Source organism: Macadamia integrifolia, unplaced genomic scaffold, assembly GCF_013358625.1.
Source record: "Macadamia integrifolia cultivar HAES 741 unplaced genomic scaffold, SCU_Mint_v3 scaffold94, whole genome shotgun sequence".
NCBI lineage: Eukaryota > Viridiplantae > Streptophyta > Magnoliopsida > Proteales > Proteaceae > Macadamia > Macadamia integrifolia.
Genome location: NW_024870588.1, coordinates 621704 through 642054, shown reverse-complemented (window position 1 = coordinate 642054; position 20351 = coordinate 621704). Strand labels below are relative to the sequence as shown.

The window sequence follows — 20351 nt, the reverse complement described above, 5'->3', positions numbered from 1 at the left end:
CAGGGGTTCAAGCAGTTATTAGTGGGAGTGAAAATCGAAAGAATTTTTGTTATGTCATGCGAGAGAGATCAAGGGAGAGAAAATACGAAGAATTTTTTATAGGAAAAGCAAGAGCGGGAGAAAATCAGAAGCTCTAATAGTGTTACCGGTGGGAGAGAAAATCAGGAGAAGTCATGCTAGGTCGTGCGAGAGAGATTGAAAACAGATAGTTCGAGAAAGGGGTCAGGGATAAAGACGAAGAGAAAATTGGGGGCGAGTATAGTCATTATAGGGGGAGAAAATAGGAGAATTTTTTCTAGACTGCGATAGTGATCAAGGGTGATAAAATCAAGTGTTGGGATAGTTATTAGTGGTAGAGAAAAATCGAGAGAACTTTGTTGGTAGATTTGGAATCCTCCCCTTAATTTTCAGTTTGAATCGATCTTGTGTGAGATAGTATTACGTATTAGTTTGGAATTGATCTACCGCCTCTGTTTCCTTGGCTGGAGGTTGAAAACAATCATCATAGTGGGTTATCAAGAATGTTTTATTTTCCCAAAAGTGCCCTTTGTTTTTTACATTATTCCCCACTCTCACAAATTTTTGTCTTCATTCCAAGAATACCCTTTCACTTCTTCAAAAGTGATATCCTACCTGAGTGGTATAGTATTCGGGTGGGGCCATAAGCGATCTGAATCCGTCCACATCATCATGGAGGACTCTCTAATAGTTAAATCAACCTTCAATGGGAAGGCCCCACCTTAGACCAGCCACATGTCAAATTTCAGGCCCTATCACCAATGTATGGCCCACCATATTAGGATATTTAACCTCATAGTATGAATGGTTCAACCGAAGTTTCCCCAAAGTTGGCATAATTGTATTTTCGAAGACTCTTACCACATGGGAAGAACTCATAAGCCTGATAGATAATATAGACAGACACTACCATAAATTTGTAGCCCTAATGAAACTGCCATGTGTCCTATATTTTGGCCGTCAAAGAAAAGCTGTTAAGGAAGCCTTGACCCTAATTTTAGTTAAGGAAAAAACCATCAAATGGCTTCATCAACTATTTATTGAGTGAACATGTATTTTAAAATATGATTAGAGAAAAAATTATTGTAAACTAGAGTAAAGGAACCTTCAACAAAACAGAGACTGATGATGCTTCACTTGTTTGGGAAAATTTGAAGGTAAAACATCTAAACTACACAATGGGGCTTCTCATAGTTGCAACTCCTTCAAGCCTCATCATTCTTTTATTTCCTTGCCTATTCCATCATCAACTGTTGAGTTTCCAGCTTGTTTTACTTGGCTTATCGAGTTCTAGATCCATGAAAGGTGATCTATGCAATGGTTTATAGTCTGGTTAGTTGATTTAGACATCAAAACATAAAAAATCATTCTGGTACTAGCATTATGCCCAGAACAGTAAAATAGCATTATCAAAGAGAAATGGATTTTCACAGCATGTGATCACGAAAACCCAGAGATTCCAACAAAAAAAAAAATCATGAACTAGACCATGTAAAAAGGTTGGGAAAGTGTACAAGGATGGCAAAAAAGCATGCAGGAAAGAGCCAAGTAATCATTTTTATTTTGTAACATCACAATACTCAATAGATTTAGAATATGTACCTCAATTTCTGCATCAGCAAGTGCAGCAAGTTTCTTACTTCTGGCCCTAAATTCATCTTCATCAATTATTACCGATAAAGACATTACAGAAAATAAATATGAATACGATTTCCATTAATAGGGACAAGGAACCTAAAGGAATAAATTTCGGCTTCAACAATGTTGCATCATCTTTTTGTTGTTGCTAAGAAATTAAGGTGCAAGACAACTTGACACAAATACAACGTGGGCACAATAGATGTAATAATCACAATACACAAGTCCAACAGTGACACGTATAACAAACCATATATAATATAAACAAAAGAGAAATTCAGGTCCTAGGCTAGTTATTAGTGGGAAAGAAATCAAGATATTTTTTGCTAGGTCGTGCTATATGGAGAGTAAACCCGAGGTTGGGATGGTTATTTGTGGGAGAGAAGATCGAGAGAACATTGGGGGTTGGGATAGTTATTAGTGGGAGAAAATCGGGAGAAATTTTGCTAAGTCATGCGAGAAGGAGAAAATTGGGGGCTAAGATAGTTATTAGTGGGAGGGAAAATTGGGAGAAGTCATGCTTGGTAAAGCTAGAGAGATTCAAGAAAAGGGTCGTTGGTAATGAAGGAGAGAAAATCAGCAGATGGGATAATTATCAATGGGAGGGAAAATGGGAGAATTTTTTTAGATCGAGAGAGATTAAGGGACAGAAAATCAGGAGAATTTTTTCTAGCTTGTGCGATTGTTAGAGGAAATCAGGGGCTTGTATAGGTATTTGAGACAAAATGAGAAGCCATACAAGAGATATTGAGAGAACAGAGTGAGATTCGAGAAAGGGTTAGGGTTAGGGTTAGGGGTTAGGGGTAGAGGAGAGTGAAATCAGGACTGGGATAACTAGTAGGAGAAAAAATCAGGAGGATTTTTCTAGGTCGTGCGAAAAGAGATCAAGGGCGAGAGAAAATCGGGTCCTAGGATAGTGATTACTTGGAGAAAATTGGGAGAATTTTACTTATTCATTCAAAAGAGGGAGAGAAATCAGGGACTGGGATAGTTATTAATGTGAAAGTAAATCGGCACAAGTCATGCTAGGTCATGCACAAGATCAAGAGAAGTGAGTGAGCTTCGAGAAATGGGTTGGGGCTAGAGAATGAGAAAGAAGATCGAGGGCTGGATAGTTATTAGTGGGAGAGAAAATCAAGAGGAGAGAGATTCGACAAAGGGGTTGGGGATACAAAAGGAAAGAAAATCAGGCGTTGGGATAGTTATCATTGGGAGAGAATGTGGTAGAATTTTTTCTAGGTCGTGTGAAAGAGACCGAGGGTGAGAAAATAGGGTGTTGAGATAGTAAATATTGGGAGAGAAAATCTGGAGAATTTTTGCTAGGGCGTCTGAAAGGGAGAGAAAATCGGTAGCTAGGATAGTTATTAATTGGAGAAAAAATAGGGAAAAGTAATGTTAGGTCCCGCGAGAGGGATCGAGAGAACCGAGAGAGATTCGAGAAAGGGTTGGAGGGAAAGGATAAATCGGGAGTAGGTCTAGTTATTGATTAGAGAGATAATCAAGAGTTTTTTTGCTCGGTCTTGCAAAAAAGATCAAGGGAAGCGAATAGGGAGAATTTTTCTAAATTTTGCAAGAGAGATCGATGGAGAGAGAAAATCGGGAGAATTTTTGCTAAGTTATGAGAGAGGGAGATAATTGGGGGTTAGGCTAGTTATTGGTGGGAGAGAAAATTAGAGAATCCATGCAAGGCCGAGCGAGAGAGATTCGAGAAAAGGGTCTGCGGTAATAAAGGAGAGAAAATCAAGGGCTTGTATAGGTATTAGTTAGAGAGAAAATGAGAAGTCATGCGATAGAGATTGAGAGAAAAGAGAGAGATTCAAGAAAGGGTTGGGGGCAGTGGAGAGAATTCCGAGACGGGACAACTATTATTGGGGGAGAAAATCAGGAGAATTTTTGCTAGGTAATGCAAAAGAGATAAAGAGCGAGAGAAAATCGGGGGAATTTTATTAAGTCATGCAAGAGAGGGAGAGAAAATCAAGGGTTGGAATAGTTATTAATGTAAGAGTAAATCGGGCTAAGTCATGCCAGGTCATGCGAGAGATCAAGAGAAATGTGTGAGATTCGAGAAAGGGCTTGGTACTAGAGAAGGAGAGGAAATCGGGGGCTAGAATAGTTATTAGTGGGGACAAAAAATACGGAGAATTTTTGCCAAGTCATGTAAGAGAGATTGAGGGAGAGAGAAAATAGGTTCTTAGGATAGATATTAGTGGGAGAGAATAATGAGAGAAATTTTGTTAGGTCGTGCGAGAGGAAGAAAATCATGGGTTCGAACAGTTATTAGTAGGAGAGAAAATCAGGAGAATTTTTGTTACGTTGAGCAAGAGAGATCAAGGGAGAGAAAATACAGAGAATTTTTTATCAGTAATGTGAGAGGGGGAGAAAATCATGGGCTATGATAGTATTACCAGTAGGAGAGAAAATCAAAAGAAGTCATGCTAGGCTGTGCGAAAGAGATAGAAAGGAGAAAGTTCAAGAAAGAGGTTGGGGATAAAGACGGAGAGAAAATCGGGGGAGAGTATAGTCATTATAGGGAGAGAAAATGGGAAAAATTTTTTTAGGTTGTGCGACAATGATCAAGGGTGATAAAATCAGGTGTCGGGAGAGTTATTAGTGGGAGAGAAAATCGGAAGAACTTTTGTTAGGTCGTGCGAGAGGTAGAGAAAATCGAGGGCTAGGATAGTTATTAGTTGGAGAGAAAATATGGAGAAGTTATGCTAGGTCATATGAGAGAGATCAAGAGAACAGAGAAATATTCGAGAAATGGTCCGGTGTAGAGGAAAGAGAAATTGGGGGCTAGGATAGTTAATAGTTGGAGAGAAAATTGGAACACTTTTTGCCAAATCATAAAAGAGGAGATCAAGGGAGAGGGAAAATTGGGTGCTAGGATAGTTATCAATGAAGAGAAAATCGGGAAAAAAAAATTTAGGTCATGCGTGGGGTAGAGAATCTAGGGTTGGGATAGATATTAATTGGAGAGAAAATCTGGAGAAGTCATAACAAGTTGTGCGAGAGAGATCGAGACGAGATATTCGAAAAAGGGGTTGGGGGTAGAGGGGAGAAAATATCGGGGACCAGAATAGTTATTAGTGGGAGAGAAAATCGGGAGAATTTAAGCTAGGTCACATGAGAGAGATCTAATGAGTAAAAATTGGGTCTTAGGATAGTTATTAGTGAGAAAGAAAATAAAGAGAATTTTTGTTAGGTCGTGTGAGAGTGACAAAATCAGGGGTTGGGACAATTTTAGTGGACAAGAAAATGAAAAGTCATGCAAGGGAAATTGAGAGAACAGAGAGATTCGAGAAAGGGTTAGGATTAGAGGAGAGACAAATCGGGGCTGGGAAAACTATTAGTGGGAAAAAAAATCAGGAGAATTTTTCCTAGGTCGTGCAAAAGAGATCAAGGGCGATAGAAAATCGGGTCCTATGATAGTTATTACTTGGAGAGAAAATTGGGAGAATTTTACTAATTCATGCAAGAGAGTGAGAAAATCAGGGGTTGGGATTGTTATTAATGTGAGAATAAATCAGGACAAGTCATGCTAGGTCATGCACAAGATTGAGAGAAGTGAGTGAGCTTCGAGAAAGTGGTTGGGGCTAGAGAATAAGAAAGAAAATCAAGGGCTGGATAGTTATTGGTGGCAAACAACATCAAGAGAATATATGCTAGGTTGTGCGAGAGACATCGAGGGAGAGAAAAAACAATGAAGTTTTTATCGGTCAAGCATGAGGGAGAGAAAATCCGAGGCTAGTGTAGTTAGTGAGAGAAAATCAGGAGAATTATGTTAGGTTGTGCAAGAGTGATCAAGAGAAGAGAGATTCCACAAAGGGGGATAAAGAAGGAAAGAAAATCAGGAGTTGTGACAGTTATTATCAGAAGAAAAGGTGGTAGAATTTTTTCTAGGTCATGCAAGAGAGATCGTGGGTGAGAAAATCGGGTGCTCGGATAGTTAATATTGGGAGAAAAAATCAAGAGAATTTTTCCTAGGTCATCCAAAAGGGAGAGAAAATCAGTGACTGAGATAGTTATTAGTTGGAGAGGAAATAGGGAGAAGTAATGTTAGGTCCCGCGAGAGGGATTGAGAGAATAGAGAGAGATTCGAGAAAGGGTTGGGGGTAAAGCATAAATCAAGAGTTGGGATATTTATTAATGCGAGAGAAAATCGGGAGTTCTTTTGCTAGGACACGCAAGAGTGATCAAGGGAAAGCGAATCGGAAGAATTTTTCTTAGTTTTGCGAGAGATCAATGGAGAGAGAAAATCGGGAGAATTTTCACTAGGTCATACAAGAGGGAGAAAATTGGGGGCTAGGATAGTTATTAGTGGGAGAGAAAATTAGAGAAGTCATGCTAGCTCAAGCGAGAGAGATTCGAGAAAAGTGTTGGTGGTAATGAAGGAAAGAAAATCAACTGGGATAATTATTAGCGGGAGGGAAAATGGAAGAATTTTTTTAGACCGTGAGAGATTGAGTGAGAGAAAATCGTGAGTTTTTGTTGGGTCGTGCGATAGGGAGAGAAAATCAGGGGCTTGTATAGGTATTAGTTGGAGAGAAAATGAGAAGTAATGCGAAAGAAATTCAAGAAAGGGCCAGGGGCAGTGGAGAGAGAATTCTGGCTAGGATAACTATTAATGGGGGACAAAATCAAGAGAATTTTTTCTAGGTAATGCAAAAGAGGCTGAGGGCCGCCCAATAAAGTCGGGGGAATTTTATTAAGTCATGCAAAAGAGGGAGAGAAAATCAGGTGTTGGGATAGTTATTAATATGAGAGTAAATCGAGATAAATTATGCTAGGTCATGCGAGAGATCTAGAGAAGTGAGAGAGATTCGAGAAAGGGCTTGGGGCTAGAGAAGGAGAGGAAATCGGGGGTTGGAATAGTTATTAGTGGGACAAAAAAATATGGAGAATTTTTGCTTAGTCTTGCAAGAGATATTGAGGGAGAGAGAAAAATAGGTTCATAAGATAGATATTAGTGGGAAAGAATATTGAGCGAAATTTTGTTAGGTTGTGTGAGAGGAAGAAAATCATGGGTTCGGGTAGTTATTAGTGGGAGAGAAAATTGGGAAAATTTTTTTACGTAGTGCGAGAGAGATCAAGGGAGAGAAAATACAGAGAATTTTTTATAGGTAATGCAAGGAGGAGAAAATCAAGGGCTATGATAGTGTTACTAGTGGGAGAGAAAATCAGAAGAATTCAAGCTAGGTCGTGCGAGAGAGATTGAAAGGAGAGAGATTCGAGAAAGGAGTTGGGGGTAAAGACGGAGAGAAAATCGGGGGCAAGTATAGTCATTATAGGGAGAGAAAATGGGAGAATTTTTTCTAGGTCGTGCGAGAGTGATCAAGGGTGATAAAATCGGGTGCTGGGATAGTTATTAGTGGGAGAGAAAATCGGGAAAACATTTGTTGGGTCGTGCGAGAGGTAGAGAAAATCTGGCTAAGATAGTTATTAGTTGGAGAGAAAATAAAGAGAAGTTATGCTAGGTCATACGAGAGAGATCGAGACAACAAAGAAAGATTCGAGAAAGCGTCCGGGGTAGAGGAAAGAGAAATCAGGGGCTAGGATAGTTATTAGTTGGAGAGAAAATCGAGACATTTTTTGCCAGATCATGAAATAGACATCTAACGAGAGGGAAAATTAGGTGTTGGGATAGTTATTAATGGAGAGAAAATCAGAGAAATTTATTCTAGGTCGTGAGAGAGAGGGAGAGAAAATTTGGGGTTGGGATAGTAATTAATGGGAGAGAAACTCTGGAGAAGTCATACTAGGTTGTGCGAGAGATTGAGAGAAGAGAGACAGATTCGAAAAAGGGGTTGGGGGTAGAGGAGAGAAAAAATCGGGGACCGGAATAGTTATTAGTGGGAGAGAAAATCGGGAGAATTTTTGCTAGGTCATCCGAGAGAGATTTAGGGAGAGAAAATCGGGTCTTGGGATAGTTATTAGTGGGAGAGAAAATAAAGGGATTTTTTGTTACGTCGTGTGAGAGATACAAAATCAGGAGTTGGGACCATTTTAGTGGAGGAGAAAACAAAAAGTCATGCAAGAGAGATTAAAAGAACATAGAGAGATTCATGAAAGGGTTAGGGTTAGAGAAGAAACAAATCGGGGTTGGGATAACTATTAGTGGGAGAAAAAAATCAGGAGAATTTTTACTAAGTCGTGCGAGAAAGATCAAGGGGCCAGAAAAAATCGAGTCCTAAGATAGTTATTACTAGGAGAGAAAATTGGGGGAATTTTACTAATTCATGCAAGAGAGTTAGAGAAAATTAGGGGTTCGGATCGTTATTAATGTGAGTAAATGGGGACAAGTAATGCTAGGCCATGAGCAAGATCGAGAGAAGTGAGCTTCGAGAAAGGGGTTGGGGCTAGAGAATAAGAAAGAAAATCAATGGCTGGATAGTTATTAGTAGGAGAGAAAATCAAGAGAATATTTGCTAGGTTGTGCGAGAGACATCGAAGGAGAAAGAAGATCAAAGAATTTTTTATCAGTCAAGCAAGAGGGAGAGAAGGGCCTAAGCTGTGGAAGGAGTTCCATCGCATGTGGTCAACAAATCGAAAGTCCTACGTCAATGGAACCGTTTTATGCAACTTCACAAAATGGATTACTGCTCCATTCCATTGTGGATTTCCCTGCCCAGCATTCCTTTACATTTCTGGTCTAAGAAGGGCCTAAGCACTTTAGGCTCAATTGTGGGCAAGCCTTATTGATATTAGAGCCAAAAGGATGCAAAGACACAATTAAGGGGCAGCTATAGTTGATTGGCATTGAGGTCCTAGTCATAGGATCCTTTCCCTTGGGCAAACTAACACTCTGAATCCCAATCCCTAAGCCTTCCTCCAACCTGACATTGAAGCAAAGTTTATACTACGACCAGGCATTGTTTCAGATATTAAGCTAACTTCATGTGGTGCATCTGGGTGCCTATCAGGTTGGATTAACAGGTTGGTAGATTTGGAATCCTCCCATTAATTTTCAGTTTGAATCAATCTTGTGTGAGAGAGTATTACCAATTAGTTTGGAACTGATCTACAGCATGTTTCCTTGGGTGGAGGTTGAAGACAATCATCATTGTGGGTTATCAAGAATGTTTTATTTTCCCAAAAGTGCCCTTAGTTTTTTACATTATTCCCCACTCTCCCAAATTTTTGTCTTCATTCAAAGAATACCCTTTTCACTTTTTCAAAAGTGGAATTCTAGCTGTGAGAGGTATAGTATTAGGGTGGGCCCATAAGCGATCTGAATCAGTCCACATCATCGTGGAGGACTCTCTAATAGTCAAATCAACCTTCAATGGGAAGGCCCCACCTTAGACCAGCCACATGTCAAATTTCAGGCCCTGTCGCCACTGTATGGCCCACCAAATTAGGATATTTAATCTTAAAGTACGAATGGTTGAACCGAAGTTTCCCCCAAGTTGCCATAATTGTATTTTCCAAGATTCTTACCACATGGGGAAGAACTCATCAGGCTGATAGATGATGTAGACAGACACATCCATAAATTTGTAGGGCAACTCATCAGGCTGATAGATGATGTAGACAGACACATCCATAAATTTGTAGCCCTAATGAAACTGCCATGTGTCCTATATTTTGGCCGTCAAAGAAACGCTGTTACGGAAGCCTTGACCCTAATTTTAGTTAACGAAAAAACAATCAAATGGCTTCATCAACAATTTATTGAGTGAACATATATTTTAAAATATGATTAGAGAAAAGGATATTGTAAACTAGAGAAAAGGAACCTTCAACAAATGAGAGACTGATGATGCTTCACTTGTTTGGGGAAATTTGAAGGTAAAACATCTAAACTACACAATGGGGCTTCTAATAGTTGCAACTCCTTCAAGCCTCATCATTCTTTTATTTTCTTGCCTATTCCATCATCAACTGTTGAGTTTCCAGCTTTTTTTAGTTGGCTTATTGAGTTCGAGATCCATGAAAGGTGATCTATGCAATGGTTTATAGTTTGGTTAGTTGATTTAGATATCAAAACATAATAAATCACTCTGGTATTGGCATTATGCCCATAACAGTAATATAGCATTATCAAAGAGATATGGATTTTCACAGCATGTGATCACGAAAACCCAGATATTCCAACAAAAAAAAAATCATGAACTAGACCATGTAAAAAGGTTGGGAAAGTGTACAAGGCTGGCAAAAAAGCATGCAGGAAAGAGCCAAGTAATCATTTTCATTTTGTAATCATCACAATACTCAATAGATTTAGAATATGTACCTCAACTTCTGGATCAGCAAGTGCAGCAAGTTTCTTACTTCTGGCCCTAAATTCATCTTCATCAATTATTACCGAAAAAAACATTACAGAAAATAAATATGAATACGATTTCCATTAATAGGGACAAGGAACCTAAAGGAATAAATTTCCGCTTCAACAATGTTGCATCAGTTTTCTGTTGTTGCAAAGAAATTAAGGTGCAAGACATCTTGACACAAATACAACGTGGGCACAACAGATGTAATAATCACAATAAACATTGGTAGGAGAGAGATCGAGAGAACAAAGAGAGATTTGAGAAAGGGTTGGAGTAGAGGAGAGAGAAATCGAGGCTGGGATAGCTATTGGTGGGAGAGAAAATCAGGAGAATTTTTGCTAGGTCCTGCGAGACAGATTGAGGGAAAGAGAAAATCAGGTCCTAGGATAGTTATTAGTGGCAGAGAAAATAAAGAGAATTTTAATAAGTCATGTGAGAGAGGGATTGAAAAATGGGGGTTGGGATAGTTATTACTGGGAATCTGGGATAGAAAATTGGGACAAGTCATGCTAGGTCGTGCGAGAGATCGAGAGAAGTGTGAGATTCAAGAAAATGGTTAGGGGTAGAGAAGAGAAAATTGGGAGAATTTTTGCAGAGACTTACGAGAGAGATCGAACGAGAGAGAAAATCAATTCTTGGGAAAGATATTACTGGGAGAGAAAATTGAAAGAATTTTTCTTAGGTCATGTGAGAAGGAGAAAATCAAGGGTTCGGGCAAATTATTACTGGGAGAAAAAATCGGGAAGTCAAACTAGGTCGTACGAGAGAGATCAGGAGGAGAGAGAGATTCGAGAAAGAATTAAGGGTGGAGAAGGATATAAGAAAATCGGGGGCTGAATAGTTATTAGTTGGAGAGAAAATTAGGAGAATATTTGCTAGGTCGTGCGAGAGAGATCGAGGGAGAGAGAAAATACGAAGAATTTTCTATCGATCAAGCAACAGGGAACGAAAATCAGGGGCTAGGATAGTTATTAATGAGAGAGAAAATCAAGAGAATTCATGCTTGGTCGTGCGAGAAAGATCAAGAGAAGAGAGAGATTCGAAACAGAGTTCGGGGATAAAGAAGGAAAGAAAATCATGGGCTTGGATAGTTATTATTGGAAGAGAATGTGGGAGAATTTTTTCGAGGTCGTGCAAGAGAGATAAAGGGTGAGAAAATCGGGTGCTGGGATAGTTATTAGTGGGACAGAAAATCGGGAGAATTATTGCTTGGTCATTCGAAAGGGAGAGACAATCGATGGCTAGGATAGTTATTACTTGGAGAGGAAATGGAGAGAAGTAATGCTAGGTAATGCAAGAGGGATCAAGAACAGAGAGAGATTCGAGAAAGGGTTGGGGGAAAATGATAAAACAGGAGCTGGGATAGTTATTAATGGGAGAGAAAACCGGGATTTTTTTGTTAGGTCGTGCGACAGAGATCGAGGCAAACCAAAACGGGAGAATTTGTCTAGATTGTGAGAGAGAGGGAGAGAAAATCGGAGGTTGGGATAATAAGGGAAGAGAAAATTGAGAGAAGTAATGCTAGGTCGGGCAAGACATACTCGAAAAAAGGGTCGGTGGTAATGAAGGAGAGAAAATCAGCAAATGGGATAATTATTAATGGGAGGGAAAATGGGAGAATTCTTTTAGATCGTGAGAGATTAAGGGACAGAAAACCAAGAGAATTTTTGCTAAGTTGTGCAATTGTGAGAGGAAATCGGGGGGCTTGTATAGGTATTAGTTTGAGACAAAATGAGAAGTCATACAAGAGAGATTGAGAGAATCGGGAGAATTGGGGGTTCGGATAGTTATTAGTGGGAGAGAAAATAGGGAGAATTTTTGCTAGGTCATGCGAGAGTGAAAAAATTGGGGTCTAGGATAGTTATTAGTGGGAGAGAAAATCGGGAAAAGTCATGCTAGGTCAAGCGAGAGAGATTAGAGAAAAGGGTCGGTGGTAATGAAGGAAAGAAAATCAGTAGATGGAATAATTATTAGTGGGAGGGAAAATGGGAAAAAAAATTTAGATCGTGAGAGATAAAGGGACAGAAAATCGGAAGAATTTTTGCTAAGCTATGCGATTGTGAGAGAAAAACGGGTGCTTGTATAGATATTAGTTGGAGAGAAAATGAGAAGTCATGCAAGAGAGATTGAGAGAACATAGAGAGATTCAAGAAAGGGTTAGGGGTAGAGGAGAGAGAAATCGGGGCTGCGATAACTATTAGTGGGGGAAAAAAATCAGGAGAATATTTGCTAAGACATGCGAAAGAGATCAAGGGCGAGAGAAAATTGTGTGCTAGGATAGTTATTACTTGGAGAGAAAATTGGGAGAATTTTACCAATTCATGCAAGAGAGGAAGAGAAAATCAGGGGTTGCGATAGTTATCAATGTCAAAGTAAATCGTGACAAGTCATGCTAGGTCATGCACAATATTGAGAGAAGTGAGTGAACTTCGAGAAAGGGTTGGGGCTAGAGAGGGAGAAAGAAAATCAAGGGCTAAATAGTAATCAGTGGGAGTGAAAATCAAGAGAATATTTGCTAGGTCGTGCGAGAGAGATCGAGGGAGAGAAAATACAAAGAATTTTTTATCGGTCAAGCAAGAGGGAGAGAAAATCCGAGGCTAGGATATTTATTAGTGGGAGAAAAAATCGGGAGAATTAATGTTAGGTTGTGCGAGAGTGATCAAGAGAAGAGAGAGATTCGACAAAGGGGTCGAGGACAAAGAAGGAAAGAAATTAAGGGCTGGGATAGTTATCTTTGGGAGAGAATGTGGGAGAATTTTTTCTACGTCGTGCGAGAGAGATCGAGGGTGAGAAAATCGGGTGCTAGGATAGTTATTAGTGGGAAAGAAAATCGGGAGAATTTTTGCTAAGTCGTCCGAAAGGGAGAGAAAATCGGCGGCTGATATAGTTATTACTTGGAGAGGAAATAGGGAGAAGTAATGTTAGGTCACGCGAGAGGGATCGAGAGAACAAAGAGAGATTCGAGAGAGGGATGGGGGTAAAGGACATATCAGGAGTTGGGATAATTATTAATATGAGAGAAAATCAGGAGTTTTTTTGCTAGGTCGTGCAAGAGAGATCAAGGGAAAGCGAATCGGGAGAATTTTTCTAGGTTGTGCGAGATAGTGAGAGAAAATAAGGGGTTGGGATAGTTATTAATGGGAGAGAATTGAGAGAAATAATGCTAGGTCGGGCGAGAGATTGAGAGGAGAAACAGATTCGAGTAAAGGGTCGGGACTAAAGAAGGTAAGAGAAATTCAGGGGCTCAGTTAGTTATAAGTGGGAAAGAAATTAGGATATTTTTGCTAGGTCGTCCTAGAAGGAGAGTAAATCCGAGGTAGGGAAGTTTATTTGTGGGAGAGAAAATCGAGAGAAGTCTTGCTGGGTCGTGCGAGAGAGATCGAGAGAAGAGAACGATAATCGAGAAAGGGGTTAGGGGTAAAGGAGAGAAAATTCGGGGGTGGGATGGTTACTTGTCTCGGGAGAATTTTTTCTAGGTCATGCGAGAGAAATCAATGGAGAGAAAATCGGGAGAATCTTTGCTAGGTCATGCGAGAGGGAGAAAATTGGTGGCTAGGATAGTGACTAGTGGGAGAGAAAATCATGAGAAGTCATGCTTGTTCGAGCGAGAGAGATTCGAGAAAAAGGTCGGTGGTAATGAAGGAGATAAAATCGGTAGCTAAGATAATTAATAATGGGAGGGAAAATGGAAGAACTTTTTTTAGACTGTGAGAGATTGAGGGAGAGAAAATCGGGAGAGTTTTTTTTAGGTCGTGCAATAGGGAGAGAAAATCAGGGACTTGTATAGTTATTAGTTTGAGAGAAAATGAGAAGTCATGCGAGAGAGATTGAGAGAATAGAGAGATTCGAGAAAGCGTTCGGTGTAGTGGAGAGATAAATCTAAGCTGGGATAACTATTAGTCCGGGTGAAAATCAGGAGAATTTTTTATAATTCATGCAAGAGAAAATCGGGGTGAACTTTATTAAGTCATGCAAGACAGGGAGAGAAAATCAGGGGTTGGGATAGTTATTAATGTGAGAGTAAATCAGGATAAGTCATGCTAGGTCATCGAGAGAAGTGAGTGAGATTCGAGAAAGGGCTTGGGGCTAAAGGAGAGGAAATCGATGGCTGGAATAGTTACTAGTGGGAAGAAAAATATTGAGAATTTTTGTTAAGTCATGCAAGAGAGATTGAGGGAGAGAAAATAGGTTTTTAGGATAGATGTTAGTGGGAGAAAATATTGAGAAAATTTTTCTTAGGTCGTGTACAAGGAAGAAAATCAAGGGTTCGGGCAGTTATTAGTGGGAGAGAAAATCGGGAGAATTTTTGTTACGTCATGCAAGAGAGATCAAAAGAGAGAAAATACGAAGAATTTTTTATAGGTAATGTGAGAGGGGGAGAAAATCAAGTGCTATGATAGTTATTAGTGAGAGAGAAAATCAGGAGAGGCCATACTAGGTCATGCGAGAGAGATTGAAAGGAGAGAGATTCGAGAAAGAGGTTGGGGGTAAAGAAGGAGAGAAAATCGAGAGCGAGTATAGTCATTATAGGGCGAGAAAATGGGAGAATTTTTTCTAAGTCGTGCGAGAGTGGTCAAGGGTGATAAAATCGGGTGCTGAGATAGTTATAAGTAGGAGAGAAAATCGGGAGAACTTTTGTTAAGTCGTGCGAGAGGGAGAGAAAATCGGGGGCTAGGATAGTTATTAGCTGGAAAAAAAATAGGGAAAGTTATGCTTGGTCATACGAGAGAGATCGAGAGAACAGAGAAAGATTCGAGAAAGGGTCCGGGGTAGAGGAAAGAGAAATCGGGGGCTAGGATAGTTATTAGTTGGAGAGAAAATCGAGAGATTTTTTGCCAGATCATGAAAGGGAGATCAAGGGAGAGGAAAAATTAGGTGCTGGGCTAGTTATTAGTGGAGAGAAAATAGGGAAAAAAATTTTAGGTCGTGCGAAAAAGATCAAGAGAAGAGCGACAAATTTGAGAAAAGGGGTTATGGGTAGAGGAGAGAAAAAATCGGGGACTAGAATAGTTATTAGTGGGAGAGAAAATCGGGAGGATTTTTGCTAGGTCGTGCGAGAGAGATCTGGGGAGAATAATCGGGTCCTGGGATAGTTATTAGTGGGAGAGAAAATAAAGAGAATTTTTGTTAGGTTGCATGAGAGGGACAAAATCAGGGGTTGAGACAATTTTAGTGGGAGAGAAAATGGTGAAAGTCATTCTTGGTCATGTGAGAAATTAAGAGGAGAGATTTGAGAAAGGGTTGGGGGTAAAGAAGGAGAGAGAAAATCAAGGTTGGGATAGTTATTAGGGAGCGAAATTCGAGAGAATTTTTGCTAGGTCGTGCGAGAGAGATCAAAGAAGAGAAAATATTGAGAATTCTTTATAGGTCATACAAGAAGGGGACAAAATCGGGGGTTAGGATAGTTAATAGTGAGAGAAAATCGGGAGAAGTCGTGCCAGAGATCGAGAGGAGAGAGATTCGAGAAAGGGGTTGGGGGTGAAGGTGAGAAAATTGGGGGCTAGAATATTTATTACGGGGAGATAAAATGGGAGAGTTATTTCTAAGTTGTGCGAGAGTGATTAAGGGTGAGAAAACTGGGTGCTAGGGTAGTTATTAGTGGGATAGAAAATCGGTAGAACTTTTGCTAGGTCCTGCAAGAGGGAAAGAAAATCGGAGGCTAGGATAGTTATTAGTTGGAGAGAAAATGGGTAGAAGTCAGGCTAGGTCATACGAGACAGATCGAGAGAACTGAGAGAGATTCAAGAAAGGGTTGCGGGTAGAGGAAAGGGAAATCGAGGCCTGTGATCGTTATTAGTGGGAGAGAAAATCAAGAGATTTTTTGCTAGATCGTGAAAGAGATATCGAGGGAAAGATAAAATTGGGTGTTGGGATAGTTATTAGTGGTGAGAAAATTAGGAGAATTTTTTCTAAGTTGTGCGAGAGAAGGAGAGAAAATCGGGATAAGTCATACTAAGTCATGCGAGGGAGATCGAGAGAAGAGAGTCAGATTCGAGAAAGGAGTTGGGGGTAGAGAAGGAGAGAAAAACTCAGAGGCTGGGATAGTTATTGGTGGGAGAAAAATTGGGAGAATTTTCGCTAAGTCGTGCGAGAGAGATCTAGGCGAGAAAATCGGGCCTTGGGATTGTAATTAGTGGGACAGAAAATAAGGAGAATTTTCGTTAGGTTGTGTGAGAGGTAGAAAATCAGTCGTTCAGACAATTTTTAGTGGGAGAGAAAATCAAGATAAGTCATGCTAGATCGTACGAGAGAGAGATCAAGAGAACAGAGAGATTCGAGAAAGGGGTAAGGGGTAGAGAAGAAGAGAAATGCAGTCTCCTACCTTAGTGTTTTCCTAGTCTAACTATGGGAGTCCTAGTTCAGCTAGGACTGATTAGTTAGTCAGTTTTCAATTATGTTTTGATGTTTCTAGTCCTACTAGGACTGATGTCCTACTTGTAATAGGCTGATAAACTACTAAGTTTCATTATCATGAGCTGACACATAATTAACTTAGAAAAATCAAAGATCGAATTTCAAATTGGAAGAATTATAGGCAGTTGGTGTTTCCATAGTATCTGAAATTAACAATAAACACAAAGATATCCAAATGAAAAAAGGACATAAGAAACAAACTGATGAAATCTGAGGGGAAAGGAGAAATGCAAGTGTGCTCAGGCAGGCATGTTTAGTTAGGTGAACAATCAAATGTCCGAATAAAGTGGATAACCATTTAATGAATTAACCCCGAGTTAATGCTTTACTCAGCTAAAAGACAACCAACACTCGAAAAGTCTAATGATACTCACTCTTTCTGTGGTGTATGAAGCATATCCAACAGGTATACCATCATGCATTAAAACTTATGATCCTTTCACCTAAGAAAGAATAAATATGGAAAATCGGTTTCAAGCGAATAGGAAGCATGTAATAATCATAATGCAACCATGAAAGCTACATCCAAAACAAAAAATGATTGGTTCATGAAACATATTAAAATAGAAATTTCTCACATATTCTCTTTATTTTCTTCACCGGCTGAGTAACTTTAAGGAAAAGGAAAGGCTAGAACTACCTTTCTTTAGCAAATGAAAAACTTATATTTAGTTTTCTTTTAACACTGCATGTAAACAAACAAACAAAAAAAAAGCAACCCAGTACAAGAGGCTCCCGCTATTGCTGATAAATTTCAACAGGACAGAAAATCATAACAAAACGAGATAATAATAAGAACAAGGAAAAATAACGTCTTTAAAGAAATACATGAAACTTCAAGATCAACATTGTCACTATTACAAAGGTTTTCATTTCCATGAGTTTGCATCAGGCAATGATCATTAATGAAATTATGTCACATTTGTTGAGATCAACCAAACAATTATATTCACTCTTTTCATTCATGTAAAAGAAGATTTACGGCATCATTATACAAATTTTATTTTATGAGGGACCAAGTATGAGCGATAATAAAAGGGCACCGGGAATATCTAATGTAATACAATGCATTACCTTTTCACCACTATGACCACTTAAGACAATGTCCCTCAAGTTCGCAGCCATCCCAACCTGATTTGAAGAGGGGGCAAGAAAGAATACACACATGCACACACAGCACAGAATTAACAGTAAGAAAATAAACATATAACATATCCAAATTCCACAAAATTCAGAATGTAAATACAAAATATGCATTGACAGCATTGTTAACACGAGAATACTGAGATGGATTTGTGCCGAGTCTAAGGATGTGATAGAATCAGAAATAAATGCAGTCAAGGAAATTTAATCATCATAAGTGATGCAAAAAGGAAAGTGAGAGATGGTTCAGCCATGTACAAATAAGACCAATGAGTGCAACAGCAAGAGGTGGCACAGCACAATTTGGAAGAGTTACTAAGCACCCAAAATGTCTTGGATTGAAGTGCTGATAAAGACAAATGATAATGTGTAACCAGAATATATTATCCTAATCAAGGTTGAATGGTAATTAAGGCTTTTGCGGCCAACCCCCATGTAGAAGAGAGAAGCTCAGTTGAGTTCATTTAGCACATGATCCCAAATAAATGAACACAATGACTTGACATATAAAAACAATAATGAAACACACATGAATTACTACATTACGAGGGAACTCCTCCTAACCTCACTGCCAGGCCGTCCAAAAAAAAAAAAAAAAAACCCCGAGAAATGCTAACATATACGTTATATGTTAGAATCCAATTTTACAGTATTTCTAGTATTCTTTACTCACAAGTTTCTGTTTGTTCACTCACGGGATACTCTTTTTAATCCTTATGCTTTGAGTTGTGGACATCTCCTTTGTAAAGCTTGTGCTTGCTTTGCAGCATTTGTTATGATATTTGAAGGACATAAAGCTGCACATCCAAAATCAAAGTGCCCTATTTGCAGAGAGGTACATAGTACTTTCAATCATTGTCTTCTTCTTCTTCTTCATTAATGCAGTTCAAGGTTTTAAATAGGAATCTAGAAGAATGAACTACAACCAGATCACCATTTTCAAGCAATCTTGAGGAACTTGGGATGATATAGAAAGTATGGATGATCAGATCTGAGGAACTGTTTAGATATTATGTAACAAGTATCCAATACGACTACAGGAATTTTCTGTTGATGCAGAAAAAATAATAAATAAAAAAGTAAATGATAGAGTTAGAAAAAAGAAAGAAGCATCAAAACAGGAACCACATGATGCAGATCAGCATCAAGGAACATACTCTCAAATGTCAAAAGTACCGAAAAAAGAGAAAGAACCTGGCTCAGTAACTCGACCGTGCGGTTGTGAATTAACTCAGCTTCTTTAGTTATGGTTTGGGTCTCCTTGAACCAGTTCAGCTGGTTCAATTCCAGATTGATCGTGGGTGTGCTTTTAAGTCCATAACCTTTTTTTAATATTCTAGGTCGTGGCGCTGTAATAGCTTACATAAGTCTAGGGCCTTCAGGCCCATATTACAACAACAACAACAACAACAACAACAACATACAAAACCTTATCCCAACTTAATGTGGTCGGCTACATAGAGATTCCAAATAAGGGAGAAACTCAAGAAACCGCATCAAATTATACTATAACTCAATTAAAATATAAGAAATATAAGCTGACAGAATGGGTGCATTTGAGAAAAACTGGATTGGAAATGAAATCATGTTGTTAAAACATAAACAGACAGCAAAGGATGATGCCTTCCACTTACATGAATCTCATAAAATAGTGAAAATATGAGACGTTGAGCTTCAATTTGATACCTTGTGCCAGATAAATTCAGCAAGCCTTGCCCATAAACCCTAACCCTTTGACGAAAACGTTGACGAAACACGAGTCGCGGCCATTGAGAGCCGATTGAAGCTCGAGTAAACCACGGGGAACCTCAAGGTAACCCTCTTTGACGAAGGGCAAAGTTCCCGAACCGATTGATCGACGGCGGCAGCAGAAACGGAGTGAAGACACTGAGAAATAGCATCTCTTCCGGAATCGGATGTCGCGCCATGTACTTCCATCATGCTGTAAATCCAGCCATGTACTGGTAACTGAGCCGTTTCCAGAACCCCCATTCCTGATAGACAGGATCAATAAACCTGGACAGTGGAAAATGTGGTGCCAGGTACAAATACAATCCCATGCATACAGCAGCTTGAATTAGAGCTTTAATCACTGCACCATAAGGTGATGGAGGTGAACCTTCCCCCGCGTAGCTCCAAATCTGCAGAAGATAATAGAACAATGGTTCAGACTTACTAGCATCATGTAGAACAATACAAACAAAAAAAAGGGGGGACGGCAACCCCTAAACCTACCCCCTTCTGCTCTGTCCAGTCAAGATAATCCTTCATTTCATAAAGTGGTCCAACAAAATGACTTCCACAGCAGAGGCAATAACCAAAGTACTCAATCAGAGAAGGTACCAGAAGCGACCGATTTTTCTTCTCTACTTCACGCAAGCCCTCTTCTTTCAATATCCCATCATTGCAATTAATTGCACATGAGATGAATTTCAGCATCAACACCATTAAAGCTCCTATATTGCAAAAATATGAGAGAGTGATAAACTATTATCCTAAATATGTAAGGTGAAAAGGTAAGAGGTCTGCCAAATTGTGCACACATGTCAATTCGAGATTCCTTTGACAAAATTAATGATAAGATGCCCCCATTCTTCCTCAAAAAGGAAGAAGAAGCTGAAAACATGATCAAATGATTTGGAGTTCGGGTTATGAGTGTCTGTGCATAACTGTGGTCAAACAGAAGATAAGAAAACGGCCAAACAGTTACCAAGCAATTACAGAGGCTTACAATTAATCCTTTTTCTTTTCTTTTCTTTTCTTCTTTTTTTTTTTTTTTTTTTTTAGTTCTAAGATAATAGTGCTATGATTCAGGGTTGCAGTTGATACTAGTATGTTAGAAGACAAAGTTTCAAATTAGGGGCAATA

General features: G+C 39.2%; 1 long non-coding RNA gene across 4 annotated transcripts; it reads right to left on the bottom strand.

Annotated features, from left to right (window-relative positions):
* Positions 1-1013: 1013 nt before the first annotated feature.
* On the bottom strand, positions 1014-20262 carry LOC122070522. 4 transcript variants are annotated; one of them, XR_006137817.1, is made up of 6 exons: positions 19719-20262; positions 19170-19624; positions 17415-17471; positions 16715-16783; positions 9890-9935; positions 1040-1328 (listed from the first exon to the last, which is right to left on the bottom strand). It is a non-coding gene; the product is annotated as an uncharacterized LOC122070522 (long non-coding RNA). The 4 variants fall into 4 exon arrangements; XR_006137816.1 differs by having other exon boundaries at positions 1014-1328; positions 9890-16783; XR_006137815.1 differs by lacking the exon at positions 9890-9935.
* Positions 20263-20351: the final 89 nt, after the last annotated feature.